Raw genomic sequence first — 16,411 nt, forward strand, 5'->3', positions numbered from 1 at the left:
GAAAGACAAGTTTATTTGAACAATTTGGAAGGGTCTGTATAATGATGTAATATTAATATTCTAATATGGAAAGAAGAAACAAATGTCCTTTCAGAACCTTAATGTCATCCAAAGGTATTGAGGAAATTAAGTAAGAAAAGTAAAGGACTAGAAAATTGGATTGATTCTATTCTGAGGGTTTTAAGAGTAGAAAGAGAAGGAAGGGTAAAAGAAGGAACACTACTGTAAAAAGAAGGGAGAACTGCATATTAAGAAGAAGGATAATACTGGGAAAGGGAATAGTTGCAAATAAAACAAAATCTCTGACTGAAAGAGGATTAAAAGGGAAAAAAAATAAAAGAACTAGAATCTAAGGGGATACCTATCAATCATGGAATGGCTGATCAAATTGTGATATATGAATGTAATAGAATACTATTTCACCATAAGAAATGACCAGAGATGATTTCAGAGAATCTTAAGCATAAACTGATGCAGAGTTAAGTGAGTGAACCAGGAAAACAATTTGTAGTAAAACAGAAACATCGTAAAAAATAAGAATCTTTGAAAGACTAAGAACCTTGGCCAATACAATATCCAACCATGAGTGATAAAGCATGATACTCACCTATGGTTTCATTTTGCTTAACTATACTTATGTGGTATAAGGATTTTTTTCCCCTCTCAGGTTTTGAGAGTGAAAGAAGAGATAAGGAATAGAATTGCCAACGAGGGTGGGAGGTGGGGGCAAGGGAGGCTAGCTATTAAAACTTTTTTTTAATTTACAAAAGAAGACAAAAAGTTCAGCAGGGAGCATGGATAAGCATGACAGTTTTGAAAGTATCATGTGGAATTATCTATGTAGCAAGGGCTGTCCACTACACCTAGCATGGAGTTGTCTTTGTATAGCTCAAAGGAAGACAAAACAGACAATCTCTAGCCTCTTCTCACCCCACCCTTCTCCAAGGTAGACTATTTCCCACCAGGGGGAGATACAAGATGTTGAGACCAGAAATTTGTTCACTCTGCTTACCTCAGAGAGAGGGGGTACTAGTACAGAATTATATTTATCTTGTTCCCTTAAATATTAGTCTAGGCATTATAGTTTTCAGGTTCAAGCTAATTTCTAATCACTGTTCATTATTGGAGGAAACAGGACCCCAAGCTCTATTTCCAAAGGTTGGCTCCCTTTCTAACAAATACCAGTTCCACAATGAATATAATATATAGCAATTAGCCATGAAACCTCATTTATCCATCTCAATAACAAAGCAGAAATCAGAAAAGGCATGCATAGGTAAAGATATACGATACAGTACAGAATAAAGGAGCTCTCCCATGAGGAGCAAGGTAAGTCACCTCAGCCAAGAGAGAGAGTCTCAGATCTCATTCAGGAGGAAACTCCCCAAAGTCTCTGGAGCAACAAGCTAGAGATAGGGACCTGATGGAGACTCTCCTTTCATGTTGGTTTCTTCCTGGGGTCTTTCCTCCAGCAAAGTGAAGTGGGTTTGTAATTGTCCATCTTCTCTCTCAGACCTAGAAGCCAGAAGTGTCTGATGTAACTGCAGAACTCAAAAAACTTGAAGAGACTGAAGAAACTCCAGAGCTGACAGAGAACAAACATCTCCTTTCTCCTACTCTTACCAACTCCACCCTGCCCCTCACACAGGGACAGGGCATTGAACTCCACCAGTGAAGAAAGAGTGCTATACCAATGAGTTTTGGGACTTGGGATATTTATATACATACCCCCTCCCCCCCACACACACACACATATACATGCATACACACATGTATGTATATATAGACATATTTTATGTATATGAAATATAATAGACATTTACAATTTCATATACAACGCTTTTTTATGTTCTGATATATATACACACATACACAGACATATATATATGAAAATGTTCTCTCTGTGTATGTTTAAATAAGAATTTTAAAAACTTTTTTTTAATCTCAGCAGAAATTACTCAAGAAAGCTAGAGAAGACCTATAGAAAGTCATTGGAAAATTAAATCAATATCTAGTAGGTATAAGCAGTAGAAAATTTGATTGTCATATCACCTAATTAAAATCAAGAAAAAGAAACATGTAGAACAGAAAACATGTATATTATAAATTCAAGATTCTCTTCATCTGCAATTGAAAGCAAAAGTCAAAAGGTTAAGGAGACAGAAATAATTAAAACAGCACAAAAATAAATAAACATTTTGCTATGAATCAAAAGTTTGACTACTTGAAAAGATGTGAAAAGCAAAGTAAATTAGAAATTAAAAAGAAACAATGAGAAATAAGATATGGAAAATTAATAGCCAACTACATGGGTGCAAGAAAACTAATACAACAAAAGCTCATGTTAGATCAAACTGTTAAAATTAATGAAGATAACGTACAACTGAGCAGTTGTGTCAAGGAAAGTGACTGGAATAATCGTTTTCTGCAAAATTGTAATCAAACAATTAATAAGCATTTACTGGGTACCTGATATGTACGAAGCACCATGCTAGGTGCTGGCAACATGAGGACAAACATGAGACATGATATGCATACCGATGAGTAAATAAAAGATAATTTAATAAGAGAGTTTCATTCCACCTTTCTTTTTTTTTTCTTTTGTTTTTTCTTTTGTTTTTTCTTTTGTTTTTTTTAAGCAATCAGGGTTAAGTAACTTGCTCAAGGTTACACGGCCAGTTATTTCTGGGTGTGGTGCTGAGTGTCTGAGCCCGGGATTCGATCCCAGGTCATCCCAACACTGGAGCCGGTGCTCTTACTCGCTGAGCCACCTGGCCACCCCTAAGCAATTGGGGTTAAGTAACTTGCTCAAGGTTACACGGCCAGGTGTTTCTGGGTGGGTGTTGAGTGTCTGAGCCCGGGATTCGATCTCCAGGTCTTCTCAACACTGGAGCCGGTGCTCTTACTCACTGTGCTACCTGGATGCCCCTCCACCTTTCTTAACAGAAGGGAAGACAAGCACACTGCCAAAAGATAAAAATGGCAGTGAGCCATCCAAATATTGGCTAATTATACCTGTGTGTATGTGCTTTATGTAAAGAATACATTGTCTATAATTCCTACTACTAGGAAAGCTAAGGTTGATGGATGTCTCAGAAAGAAAAAATAAGTACAGTTTGTGTTACATAAAAATCGACAAAAGTATTTATAAAACATATATATACTGGGTAGAGAACAAAAAGACTGTCAAAAAGTCTTAAGAGTGAAAAAATGCCTGGCATATAGTAAGAGCTATATAAATGTTAGTTATTATTATTTTAGTAATTATTGAAAAAGCTACTCAAAGTATATTATTATTTATGCTACTTTAATTGAATATTACAAAACCTTTTACTCTATTTTACAACTATGGCTTATTTCTTTACTACAGATAGATGATATATATATATATATATATAGAGAGAGAGAGAGAGAGAGAGAGAGATTAGAGAGATAGATAGACAGATGGACTGATAGATAAGATCCAAGTACAGTTAGAATGTAAGAATATTTGAGATTCAGTGATTCAACAAGCATTTATTAAGCACTTACTATGTTCTAGGGTGGTGAGGCTAGGTGGCACAATGGATAGAGTGCCAAGCCTGGAGTCAGGAACACTCATCTTCTTCAGTTCAAATCTGGTCTCAGACACTTACTAGCTGAGTGACCCTGGGTGAGTCACTTAGATCTGTTTGCCTCCGTTTCCTTATCTGGAAAAAGAGCCAGCAAAAGAAATGACAAACTGCTCCAGTATCTTTGCCAAGAAAACCTCAAATGGGAAGAGTTGGGTATGGTTGAAAAACAACTTAATTACTACAATGTAGGCATGTCCAGGCTGTAGTGATATAAAGAAAACCAAAAACGAAACAAACAAACAAAAACAAAATAAACAAACAAACAAAAACTCTCCCTGTCAAGATGTTTGCATCGAGTTCACCTTTTCATAGGGGAGACAAAATGTAAATAACTATATACATGCAAGGTATATATACAAAATAAATCCAAGATGATCTCAGAAGGATGGCATCAGAAACAGAAGGAATGAGGAAAGGCTTCCTGGAGAAGGATGGCACTGAGTTATGTGGCTTCATGGAAAAATATGTTCTACATTTCTTTTATCTCATGCAATCATTGTTATCAAATCTTTTTTCATATGCTCCAAGACTGATAAAGGCTTGGAGCTTGAATCTAGAGTTCCGAAATAACCAATAGACAAAGGCAATACTTATAAACACCTTGGTCTTCTCCAGAGAAGTCATACAAAGAAAAATAGGAAGAAAGCTGTAGCTGAGTATATCAAGAGATGTAAGAACAACCTGAAATAAAAATTCAATGGGAAGAACACATTACAAGCATTTAACACCTATGCAATACCAGACTTAGCATGGACCCTTAGAACTAGAAAGCAAATCATAATTGATTTGAAAAGTTTCTTATTAAAAACTAGTATAATATAGTAATGGTAACCGAGATATAACAGGACATCTAGGCCAATTATGATTTGATAGGAGTGTTTATTAACCGGCCGGGGCTGCCTCTCAGACTGAAAGACAGCATCGAGCTTTCTGTTAGACATAATTTTATAGACAATGTGATTGCAAGCAACAGAATATGTTTCTAAGGGGTTAGCATTGTTTCTATTAAGGCGAAGCTTTCTCAGTATTATTCTCGTTGAGGCAAAGCATTCTCAATATTATTCCCATTGAAGCAAAGCATTCTCAGTATTATTCCTATTGAAACAAAGCCTTAGTATTATTTCTACTGAAGTGAAACAGACCTGAATCCATGGGAACCTGTGGCATGTTTTAGCAACACAGGTGAAACATTTCTTTACTATTGAAGCCTATTAGGTGGTTTCTAAGGAACCCAGTAGGGCTCCCCTCTAGCAGATTTAAGGGGGCTCTAGTGTATAATTTCTGGTGGGTACTTCAATATTAGCAAAACATAGGGCCTATCACCCTAAAGCAGCTATGGAAAGATTAACACTTTCACATCATAAAGAAGGAACACAATTGCTAGATATTCTCAGAGCTCATGAGAAACAGATCAAAAACTAATAGAAATAATTCTGGAACAAGCAGATATCACTTTGTTGAAAAACAGTAAAGACTAACATTAGATACACACTCTAGGTTTGTCAAATATAGCCAAAAGTGACTTACTTCCAGAGAAAGCCTATGAAATGGCTAATAATTCCAAGCCTGGAATCAAAAAAGCCTCTCTGGGCAACATCCATATAATTCCAAGCAATAGTATGTCAACCTGAGAAGTGTTAGAGGCAGCTAGATGGCGTAGTGGATAGAGTACCAAGTCGGGAGTCCAAAGACCTGAGTTCAAATCTGACCTCAGACACTTACTAGTTTTGACCCTGAACAAACCACTTAACTCTTTTTGCCTCAGTTTCCTTAACTGTAAAATGAGGATAATAATAACATCTACCTTGCAGGGCTTAGAACAGTGCCTGACATATAGTAACACTATATAAATATTAGCTCTTATTATTAAATAAATGATATAGTCATGTGGTTCAGGAAAATGGATGGGTTTCTGTTAGCAATTTAGAATCAAGTCAGTACTACCAAAAATTACAGATGGGAGATCCTCAAGGACCTTGGATTTATTAACCAATTCAGACTGTGTAAAGAATATAGTATATATTATACTACACATCACTGCAGGCTACAAAAATTTAGCAACTATTGAATACCTAGAAAGACATGACTTAGTTGCTACAGTTAAGGATCATAAGGTTGCTATCTTTCTTAAATCAGCAGATAATTAAGCCCCATATTACAAATGTTATTGTGGTTGTCCAATCGTTTCAGTTTTATCTGACTTTTCATGAACCCATTTGGGGTTTTCTTGGAAAAGATATTGGAGTGGTTTGCCATTTCCTTCTTCAGTTCATTTTACAGGTGAGGAAACTGAGGCAAACAAGATTAAGTGTCTGAGATTAGATTTGAACTCACAAAGATAAGTCTTCCTGACTCCATAGCCAGCACTCTAACTACTGCACCACTTCACTGTTCCTGTCCACCACAAAAAGATGAGAATGATATAAATAATTTTAAAAAGCAATAATTTACATTTGTATTATACTTTGTAGTTTATAAAGCATTTTATATATTGTTGCACTTAATCCTCAGGATGATCCTAGGAGATAAACTCTGTACAGATTATTATTCTCACTTTGCAGCAGAGAAAATTGAAGCAGAAAGTAAGATGTCTGGGGTCCCACACCTAGTAAGAGTTCTTGGTAGGGTTTAAACCTGGGTCTTCTTAACTCCAAATTAAGCTCTTTACAGCTACCGTCCTTGGCCTCTGATGAATCTGCATGGATCCCATACCTAACCATCCCTCCCTTGCTCTCCCAGCACTCGAATTTGGTCTGACTTGTGCCTAGTCTCTATGCCCAGAGGTTCTAGAACGCTTTAACATGTGTCCTTCCTAAGCTCTGCTGACTTTCTGTTTTCATCTTTCTACAGAAACCCCTTGTGTTCTTAGTGGCTCCTCTCCTCCCTTACCCTAACTCCTTGAGCTTTGGGCCAAGGATCTACTACTTTCCTATTGATATGAAGCTCCTAGGCCCTCGCCCAATACACCCAGTTCCTTCTCCCTCCTAGCATAGTCTCCTCTGCCAATACGTGTTGACTCACTTATGCTAAGCCCAACAACCCTACCTCCTAGGACAGGAAAACATTGCAGAATGGGAAGATCAATTGGGGGATAAAAAGAAAAAGGTTTCTGCCGTTCTTTGCATCCCCAGTGTTTAGTACATGCCTGGCAGATAGCAGGCACCTAATCAACACTAGGTAATTGACTAATTGATAATAAGTGCTCCAAACTTGGAGGGGAAATCAGTGTGTTCAATTAGTTGGGGAAGAATTCAGAAAGGAGGTCAGGCTTGGACAAAGTCCCTATAAGATGTATATAGTATTGAGTGCCAGTCCTGGAGTCAGAAAGATTCATCTTCCTGAGTTCAAATTCAGCCTCAGACACTTACTAATTGTGGGAATCTGGGCAAGTCACTTAACCCTGTCAGCCTCAGTTTCCTCATCTGTAAAATGGGCTACAGAAGGAAATGGCAAACCACTCCAATATCTTTGCCAAGAAAACCCCAAATGGGGTCACAAAGAGTTGCACACGACTGAAACTACTAAATACTTCTTTTTGATAGAGTTTGAATAGAAACAGTCTCAGGACAAGTTGCTATCCTGCTCCTTATTCTTTTATATTAAGTGTTCTTTAGATTATTGCATAAGTGGGTAATTTCTTTTTGGTGATTGAATAAAAGTATTGGGATTATAAAAACAGCTTCTATAGACTCACTGAAAGCATCTTTGGGACAATTCCAACAGTAGACACAGGATGATAGGGATATGTACCTTGTTTATTCCTCATATGATTTTGATTTCTTCTTCTAGGTCCCTGTAATTTGTAATCCTTTCATTCCATGTGACTTGGAGATTATGAGAATTTGATATAGCTATATCTATTAAAACATTCTCCTTAAATTTTAATGGACCAACTTTATATCCAGTTAATTGTGGACAAGAGTTTTTCTGTGATAATAGTTCAGTCCTAGTACCGTGTAGTGTTTTGTTTTGATTTGTTTTCATTTAATTCTCAAGGATATTTTGAGGTTTATATTTTTAGGGGACACAATGGATACAGCACCAGGCCTAGAGTCAGAAGACCTAAGTTCAAATCCAGCCTCAGCTACTTACCACTGTGTGACCCTGGACAAATCACTTAAACCTGCTTGCTTCAGTTTCTTCATCCATTAAATGGACTGGAGAAGGAAATAGCAAACCACTCCAGCATCTCTGCCAAAAAAACCCCAGTGAGGTCACAAGCTAACAATAACAAGAATTTAAATGACTTGTGACGTTCCTTCCAGCCTTAGATCTATGAACCTGTGTTTTGAAGCAGAATGGTCTATTAAAAAAAAAGAAAAGGAAAAAAATTTTAAAAGGAGTCAGGTGGGAATTGGGTTTAAAACCTACCACTGACATCAGTTGTGTGACCATGGGTCAGTCACTTAACTTTTCCAAACCTCCGTTTTCTCACACATAAAATGGAACTAATCCCCATGGTACCCCTCAAAGGGTTTTAAGGTGGATTCAGTGAAATGTTGTAGGTAAAGTGCTGAGTGAACCTATAAGCACTATAACTGGTGGCTATTATTATTGTTATCATTAATGTTGGCACTGTCTACTTCGCAGTGCTAGTATAAACATTATAGGGTAAATAAATGAGTCAGTGTGATTGTAATAATTGTGAATAAATCTAAATTGTTGAGAATTTTATAAAAGGCATCTCTGGATAGTGCTTTTAGGGACGGACTGTGGAGGGACCTAGGGAGAAGGAAAGGAAGGGGTAGGGGCAAAAGCACAGAGGCCTGAGGTCACGAAATCATCAGTGTCAATGAGAAAGGACCTGAGAGGCCTGCTGGTCAGAAGCCCACATTTTATAAATGAGGAACTGGAGGTCTAGAGAGAATAAGTGGCTTGCCCAACACCATACATGTGATAAATACATTAAAGACAGGATATGAAGCCAGGATCTCTGATTCTAGGGCCAGGGTTCTTTCTAATGTGCCAAGCAACTTAAGCTCCCTGGAAATCCATCCTTGGGGGGTTGAGGGGGGGGAAGCTACTTCCTCCTTCCCTCCCTACTTTGTAACATATATTTTTGTGGGGTTGGGTTTTTTGCCTTTTTTTTTTGGAGGGGAGAAGGCAGGGCAATTGGGGTTAAGTGACTTGCCCAAGGTCACATGGCTAGTAAGTGTTAAGTGGCTGAGGCCAGATTTGAACTCAGGTCCTTCTGACTCCAAGACCAAGGCCACTGTGCCACCTAGCTGCTCTATAACATATATTTTTTAATTGGTTTGTAACAGTTTTTTAGAGGTGAGTACTTCATGAGCCTATGCTCTATATGAGAAAAATTCGTAGGCCCTCAACAGACACCTGTGGTATTCAAAAGATGGCAAGCAGTTCTTCCTTTCTCTTCCTAGTTCCATCCATGTCTTCATCCAACAAAAGCATGATGTGGTCTATCATTGCTGCCTAATGAAAAAGCAGAGAGTTCTTTAATATAACACAAGGAAATGTAGCCAGGAGTTTTCGGAAATTGGTTAATTGGCTGAAGATCCTTCCCATAAAAGTAAAATGAAAAGACAAAGCCAAGTCATTTAAACTTCAGAAAGTCAACTGATAATGAGTCAATAGGATTGCAGAATTTAATCATGAAGAGTGTTCAGATGAACACATCCACTAGGCTATATTCTGACTTGCTTAACATGCATGCATTCATTCATTTATTCACTCACTCGTTTTTTAAGAGGCTTCCTATAACCCGAGCGTCTCTGGCTCTCCAGCAAATGGGATCACACAGCGGTCCTGTATTTAGGACCACTTATAACCAGCAGAAAATAGAGCCACTGAGCTGTGTCCTAACTGAAACAAGGTTGGGAAAAGGGCGGTCCTTGCCTGGAGCCCAAGAAGTAGTGATCCAGGTTGGGAGGAGAGCAAATATAGACAAAGAAGCTAGGCCGGGGTGATTCCCAAATGATCTTCAGAGTACTGAGGTTCAAGGAGCTAATCTAAGCTGGAAGATCGATGGCTAGAGCAAGTGGAGACCAGGAGAGATAAGAAAGTCAACATATGGGAAGACCAAGTAGGAATAATTCTTCTGCTCCCAAAAGCTTTGTTATTCACAGTAGCTGCCTCTGAACCCTCACCTATCATATCTAATGTGGGCATGGTCCATCTCACCATCCTTACCTGCAAACAGCTAGCAAGTGTCAGAAGCATGATTACATCTCAGGTCCTCTTGTGTCCCAGTGAGACATTCTACCCACTGGACCATATACTCCCTTACACCCCTGTTAGACATAAGTTCTATGAGGACAAGGTTTGTGTTTCTATAAACTTTGTATGTTCTCTAGAACCTAGTAGAGCACTCTACATACAGATGAATGTTTGTTGAATGAATGAATAAATATTGGAGGAACAGAAATTGTCAGTTGATAGAATGCCAACTTAAAATGAACCAGCTTTTATGCTAAGAAATAAGACATCAAAATAATAGAAGACAGAGAAGACAAGCCCACAAAGAAAAGTGACTCTATATTCTCTGCAGACATAACCTTGATATGAGCTGCAGCTAAGGCCTTGACAAGTAGCTGAAAGGAAAGCCAGAGACCTTTTCTAACAGACAGAGCATCTTTTCAGAAGTACAATCATACTTGATATGGGAAAGGAAACTACCCCTTACTTTCCTCCTTTGACAGGGAGGGTGGCTTGCATTGTTTGAGAGAATGAAATCTTTTTCACATCCTTTAGGGGAAAAAAAAAGTAATTACCAAAAGGAGATTTATGCTTGGTACTTAGAAATGCAGAAGCCATTCCAAAGATACATTTATAGATCACAATGCAACTAGAGTAATCACACAGAGAAGTTAATGGCACCCAACTGAGTTCTGGAAATATGTTTCAGAAAGATGTCCAAAAACCAGAGTGAGGAATTAATCTTTCCACAGAATTATTTAAGGCTTCTAATTTGTTGAGAAAGGAATTACTGACTCAATACTATGCAAAGCTATAGTAATTAAACTAACAAATTATAAGTATATTTATCTGGGTAAAAGAAATTCATCACTCAGAGGGTATGACTGCCGGGACCATATGCTCCCCATTGGTAGAGCAATTATTGTTTTCATCAGGGCATCCATTCACTCTCCTTGTATTGGAACACACTGAGCTTCTAAAGAGAAGAACCCCACATGTCAGTTCCCCCTCCCAGGTAATTTTGACAGCCTGAATGGGGACTAAGGGGACTGGAGACTAACTATGATCAGCTCATTTTGATGCCTCCGTGCAGCTGGCAATTAAACTTCACATGTGTGCAAAGGGCAGCATCGAGGCAGTTCAGCCAAAAGATATGAAGAAATGTCTACATGTGGTTATGAGTGAGAAAGGTCAAAGCCTTATTTTTATTTGTCACCTATATGCAATTTATTGAGAAGCTGACACGTCATTATTCAAAAAGATAGAAATGGGACTGTTAAGAGTTATTTTGCATTGTACTCCCAATCAAATTTCGCAGTTTGTAGCAGTTGCTCATGGGAGAAATGAGAATAAAAATGAGTGACACTGGCAACCCTGACTGCTTAATCAGTTAATGGTGTACACACCATTAAATTATGTACATGGTGTCGCCTGAAAATGGTGATATGGTGACACCTGTCACCCTGTGGCCAAGTACCAAAGTTCTGGGTTTATACAGAATGGGTTTGGTCTTAAAGGCTTCTCACTATCCCTTTAACTATTTCTCCCCCCCCCCAAAAAAAAAAATCACACCTACAGTTTCCTTCGGAAACATCAAAAAATGCGTTAGGCGTAAATTTCTATTAAAAAAAAGATTTAAAAGTCCCTCAGCTTCCAAGTAAGCATTCAGTCTAATGAAACAGAGAATATAGAACACATTTTACTTAACTCAAAATAAAATGTAAAGTATTTGAATCTCAGATCCACGAAGTCAAGATGAATGTTACTTCCTCTCTGGTGAGCTTCACCTGCACCAAGGCCAATACTGTCCTCCAGACTTCGAGTTCAACGTGGGGGTTAGTTCCCTGCCCACTAAGTGATAGTACTCAGGGTCATTAGGGAATTGATCTGTTTCCCTGAACCTACTCAGAAAATATCATTGACAGTACTACCAAAGGGAAAGGTCTGTATTTGCCCCTTCACATCATAGTTCTGTTCTTGCATTTCCTCAGCTCTAGCTCCCACTTGGACCAGGACCTGCTCCAATGGGTTCAAGACTACCTTCTTTCATTCTGCCTAAGACATTCCAGTGCTACCAGTTTGCATTCCCATAGACTCCGTAATTCCCTGTCAGTTTCCATCCACATACACCTCTGGGGCCACATATTTGGCACCTTTGTTCCTTGGGGGTGGGGGGGTGCACAACCTTGTTCCTTTTTGTGCATGGTTGCCTGGGGCATACAATCCCTGGAGGGACTTCATGGATATTCTAAAGGACCTCCCCAACCCTAGGGAACCAAGTCTGGGCTCCAAGTAACCCCCCTCCTTTCTGATCCTCAGCTCTCATTTTCTCCATTTGGTTGTCTGAATGTCCTGCTCTCCCTTATAGAAATCAAGTGTAAATCAATATGACCCAGGTGTCATCCTAGCTCACAGGACTGTTGTGAGGAACAGGTAAAGTAATACATACAAAGCATTTTACAGCAGTGGACACAGCTGGGTATCTGTGTACCTGAAAATGATCCATGAAGTACAGGTCAGAGAGTAACTCAAACCATGCATTTCAAATATGTTGGCACTGCGCTCTGATCTGGGTTAACTTTGATTTTTTATAACTCATCCACTTCATTCCATTGTTTAAATCTCCTAATACATCAGTCTGGCTTATTGCTATAATTAGTGTATAGCACATGAGCCAGGAGTCAGGAAGATTTATCTTTCTCAGCTCAAATCTGTCTGACCCTGGGCAAGTCACTTAACTCCGCCTCAGTTTCCTCATCTGTAAAATTAGCTGGAGAAGGAACCGGCAAACCACTCCAGTATCTTTGCCAAGAAAACCTTAACAGGGGTCATGAAAAGTCAGACATGACTGAACAGCAATAACACATCGACTTTAACATAGAACTCCTGCCTGACTCAGGGGCACAAAATGGTGAGTCAAAATTGCTGCTGTTAATTAAAGAAAGATACGGAATGTCAGAATGCCATGCGATCTTGGGCTAGACACAAAGATCAGGTCAGGAGGCATGATACCTGAAGATTATGAAAAGGATAGAGTCATAGAAAGGGGAGTCCTGAGTTGATTCTGCTGAGCTGCTAAGAACAGAATCCAAACTAAAGGAGTCTGCTCTTATGTAGTGCTGTCTCCTGAGCAGGACTTGCTGGTTCCACACCTTCGATAAATCTCAATCCATTCATGTTGCAGAGACTGAAGAAGGTGGGAACTGAAATTGGCTCCAGATGGGACTGGCAGTCCAGAGCCAGAAAGGAAGTAAATCCAGCACTAAGCAGCAACAGCAGGTCTGTCTCCATTTGGACATTAAAAGCATGTTGAGAGAAGAAGAAACAAGGTTTGTTCCTGTTACCTGTTACCTTGGTGTAATGATAAGGGGAATTTTATCTTCCCTGCCTCTTAATAAGCCTAAGGGAATGTGAAGACCTTCCCTGCTTCTTCCCTGCCCCTAGTAGGCTGAATGTAATCCCATGGAGCCTGTGGCAGAAGGAGTTTGCTGAAGGGTGGAGCAGAGCCCACAGGGAGCTTGGAGTCAGAACTGCTAGACAGTGGAGGAGAGAGGACAACATGCAAGCAAACAGTTAGGCTTGTGAGTAAATGTTGGTTTGTGGGAAGGCTAAAGGATGCTGTGGCTCTCTGTGCTGTTGTGACTCTTTTAACTTCTTTGCTACTATGATGAAATTGGCTTCCCAGTTTTGGGATTTGGTTTTCTGGTGTTTGAATAAATGTTTTGCTTCTGTCTTCTATATGAAGAGTCTGTTATATTTTGCAATGGAACATTATGTGGGTATATTTATAGTGATTGTGGGTGCTGTTTATTGTGGATGCCAATATTGCATTGGTGCTACATTTGGCAACAAGGATAGGATCACAAGGTATCAGACCTCTATTTGGAGGCAGAAGGGATTTAGAAGAAGAAATGGCTATCCCAGGATGGGAGGATTTACATTATGCCACCCTAGCAAGGGAGCAGTCTAAAAGTACAGGGCTCTGTGAAAACTGGGAACAGAGGTTACAGCAGGGAGATCCTAGAGATTTAGAAACATGATTGTACCCATCTGAGTATAGGGTAGAGTATAATAGAAAATTATTCTATTACCTGATTCTCCCTTGTTTACCTGCGCTGACCTTGGGTCTTAATCAAATGTTTTTACAATATATCTGTAGCTCTTATATGCTCTAAAAGAGGCTTCACTGGTAGGGGCTTGGATCATAAGTTGCATAAGAGATTACCTAGAACATCCACACTGCATTTGTAACTTAAAATCCAGTCAATTGTCTCATTATATTCATATGCTCACATTTGAGCCTGGAGGAACCAAGTGTTACACATTTGTATATGTATGACCATAGCTAGGTGCCATGATTGATAGAGTGCTAGTCCAGGAGTCAGGAAGAGCTGAGTTTAATTATGACCTCAGACACTTAGTAGCTATGTGACCCTAGACAAGTCACTTAACAATGCCTCAGTTTGCCTCAGTTTCCTCAACTGTAAAATAGGTATTATAGCACCTGCCTCACAAGGTTGTTGTCAGGTTCAGATGAGATAATATTCATAAAGCACTTGGCTCCCTGCCTGACACAGAAGTAGCACTCAATAAATACCTCTTCTCTTTCCTTCCCTTCCCTCCCTTTGAGAAGTGAAGACACCTTCGTGTTGTATGCAAACTCTGTTCAGTTACCATATATTATTGTAAGCTCCTACTTTAAGAGGGACACTATAGGATACTATTAGAGAGCCACGGGCAAACTGGAGTGTATCCAGAGGAAGGTGAAAGAGGAATTGACAATTCCTGAAAAAAAAGAATTTTAGAGAAAAAAAGCTGAACATGTTTCATCTGGAGAAAAGAAGAATTGGGAATAGTTGGGGAACCATTATGACTGCTTTTGGATACACTACAAAAAACGTTTGCTCTGTGTAGCCCAAGAAGGCAGAACTAAGATGGTGGAGAGAAGTTCCAAAGAGATTTTGGAGAGATAACAATACAGAATAGCATGTGACCGGTAGCAAATAAATGGTGTGGATCACAAGTTCAATAAGTGTTCAGGGAAAGGAGAGGTAGATTACTGTGGTCTAGAGTAGTCAAGGAAGGCTACTGGAGGAAGTGGACTTAAGTGGCAATGATTTAAATCATCTGAGAGGAAGAGGAAAGCATTCCAGCAGAAAGGCATAGCATGGAAGAAGGACGAGGAGAAAGAGGAAGAGGAGGAGAAGGAAAAGGAGGGGAGGAAGAAAAGAAGAAAGAGGTGGAGGTGGAAGAATAAGTAAAGGAAGAGGAGGAGGAGAAAAGAAGGAAAAGACGAAGAAATAATAATATAGTTGACATTTATATAGTACTTGAAGATTTGATTTGAGGCAAAGGCTTTAAACTTTAAGTTCTAAGGTAAAAGTCAGCTCTATTCTAGCAAATAGAGGGCCAGTCTCCTAGTCAGAAGACCCAGGTTCAAATTCTATCTCTGACAGATACTGGTTGTGTAACCCTTGACAAAACATTTAACTTCTAAGGGCCCAAGGAAATGCTCTAAGACTATAATTTGTAGAGCAAGCACTGATCAGTGTTGATAGAGGGAGTTCATTCACTAAGGTTCCCTACACCCATGATATTATAAGTCCATTCAAAAAAAGAAAAAAAAAAGGTTTGCAGAGCACTTTACAAATATTATCTCATTTTAACCTCGCAACAATCCTATGAGATAAGTAGCACATATATTCTTATCCCCATTTTACAGGTGAGGAAACAGGATCAGAGAGGTTGGGTGATTTGCTCATGGCTACACAGTTAGCAAGTATCAGAAGAGAGATTTGAAGTCAAGTCTTCCTGTCTCAGGACAATGAATCAACTAACGAGGTGAAAGTAGAGGATTTGTAAAGGGAAGTAGTACCTAATCTGGAAGTGTAAATTCAGTCTCCGACCTTGAAGGAGAGACTAAGAAATATGTATTTTATCCTGCAGGAATGAGACAGTGGGAGTTTTCTGAAGGCATCTGAGTTGGGGTTGGGAGAGAAGTGACATCGTGAAAGCAATGTTTTAGGGAGACGACTTTGACAAAGGCATACAGGACCAATTAGAAGTAGGAAGAGACTAGAGGCAAGAAGACCAGAGGGCAGAGTGATAGTTCAGGGATAGGAGGAAAAAATGCAGAGTAAAGTAATAAAGACCAGAAATTCCATGTAAGCTTTTGGATGTAAGGGACGAACCTTGGGGTACACAGCCCCTGTCAGAACTACAGCTCTGAAACCATTTGTTGACATCAAAAAATCCAATGTATTATATGACAGGGGGAGTTTAGTTTCCTCTTCTCTCTTTCTGAAGACAGATTTAATTTTGCTATTTCAATTATTCTTGCTATGTGTGCCCAGCCACCCTTTTGGCTCTGCAAACACACAGATTCCCAAGAGAGTTAATCGTTTCTATCAGGAAGGGCCTGCAAAATAAACTGCTTCATTACTGTGGATTAAATGTATCTTTTATGAGCAAATACTCATGAACAAACCTTAGTATTGTGGAATGCAAAATCAAATACATCTTTGGAATTCCTTTCTGCAAATAACAAAGGAGGAGGCAGTGGAAAGAAAGAAAGAGAGAAAGAAAGACGAGAAGGAAGAAAGACGGGAAGGAAGGAAGACAGGAAGGAAGGAAGGAAGGAA

General features: G+C 39.2%; 1 long non-coding RNA gene across 1 annotated transcript in view; it reads right to left on the reverse strand.

Moving 5' to 3' along the window:
- Nucleotides 1-1,159: 1,159 nt before the first annotated feature.
- Nucleotides 1,160-16,411, reverse strand: part of LOC138172661 (uncharacterized) — a 173,792-nt gene continuing 158,540 nt past the window's right edge. Inside the window, exons 5-6 of the long non-coding RNA XR_011171207.1 lie at nucleotides 3,532-3,689; nucleotides 1,160-1,515 (exon numbers count right to left, since the gene is read on the reverse strand). This is a non-coding gene — a long non-coding RNA (uncharacterized lncRNA). The remainder of the gene's footprint in view (nucleotides 1,516-3,531; nucleotides 3,690-16,411) is intronic.

This window comes from Petaurus breviceps, unplaced genomic scaffold (assembly GCF_028583685.1).
Source record: "Petaurus breviceps papuanus isolate PSGF00001 unplaced genomic scaffold, PetGlider_PUasm1.0 128, whole genome shotgun sequence".
Taxonomy (NCBI): domain Eukaryota; kingdom Metazoa; phylum Chordata; class Mammalia; order Diprotodontia; family Petauridae; genus Petaurus; species Petaurus breviceps.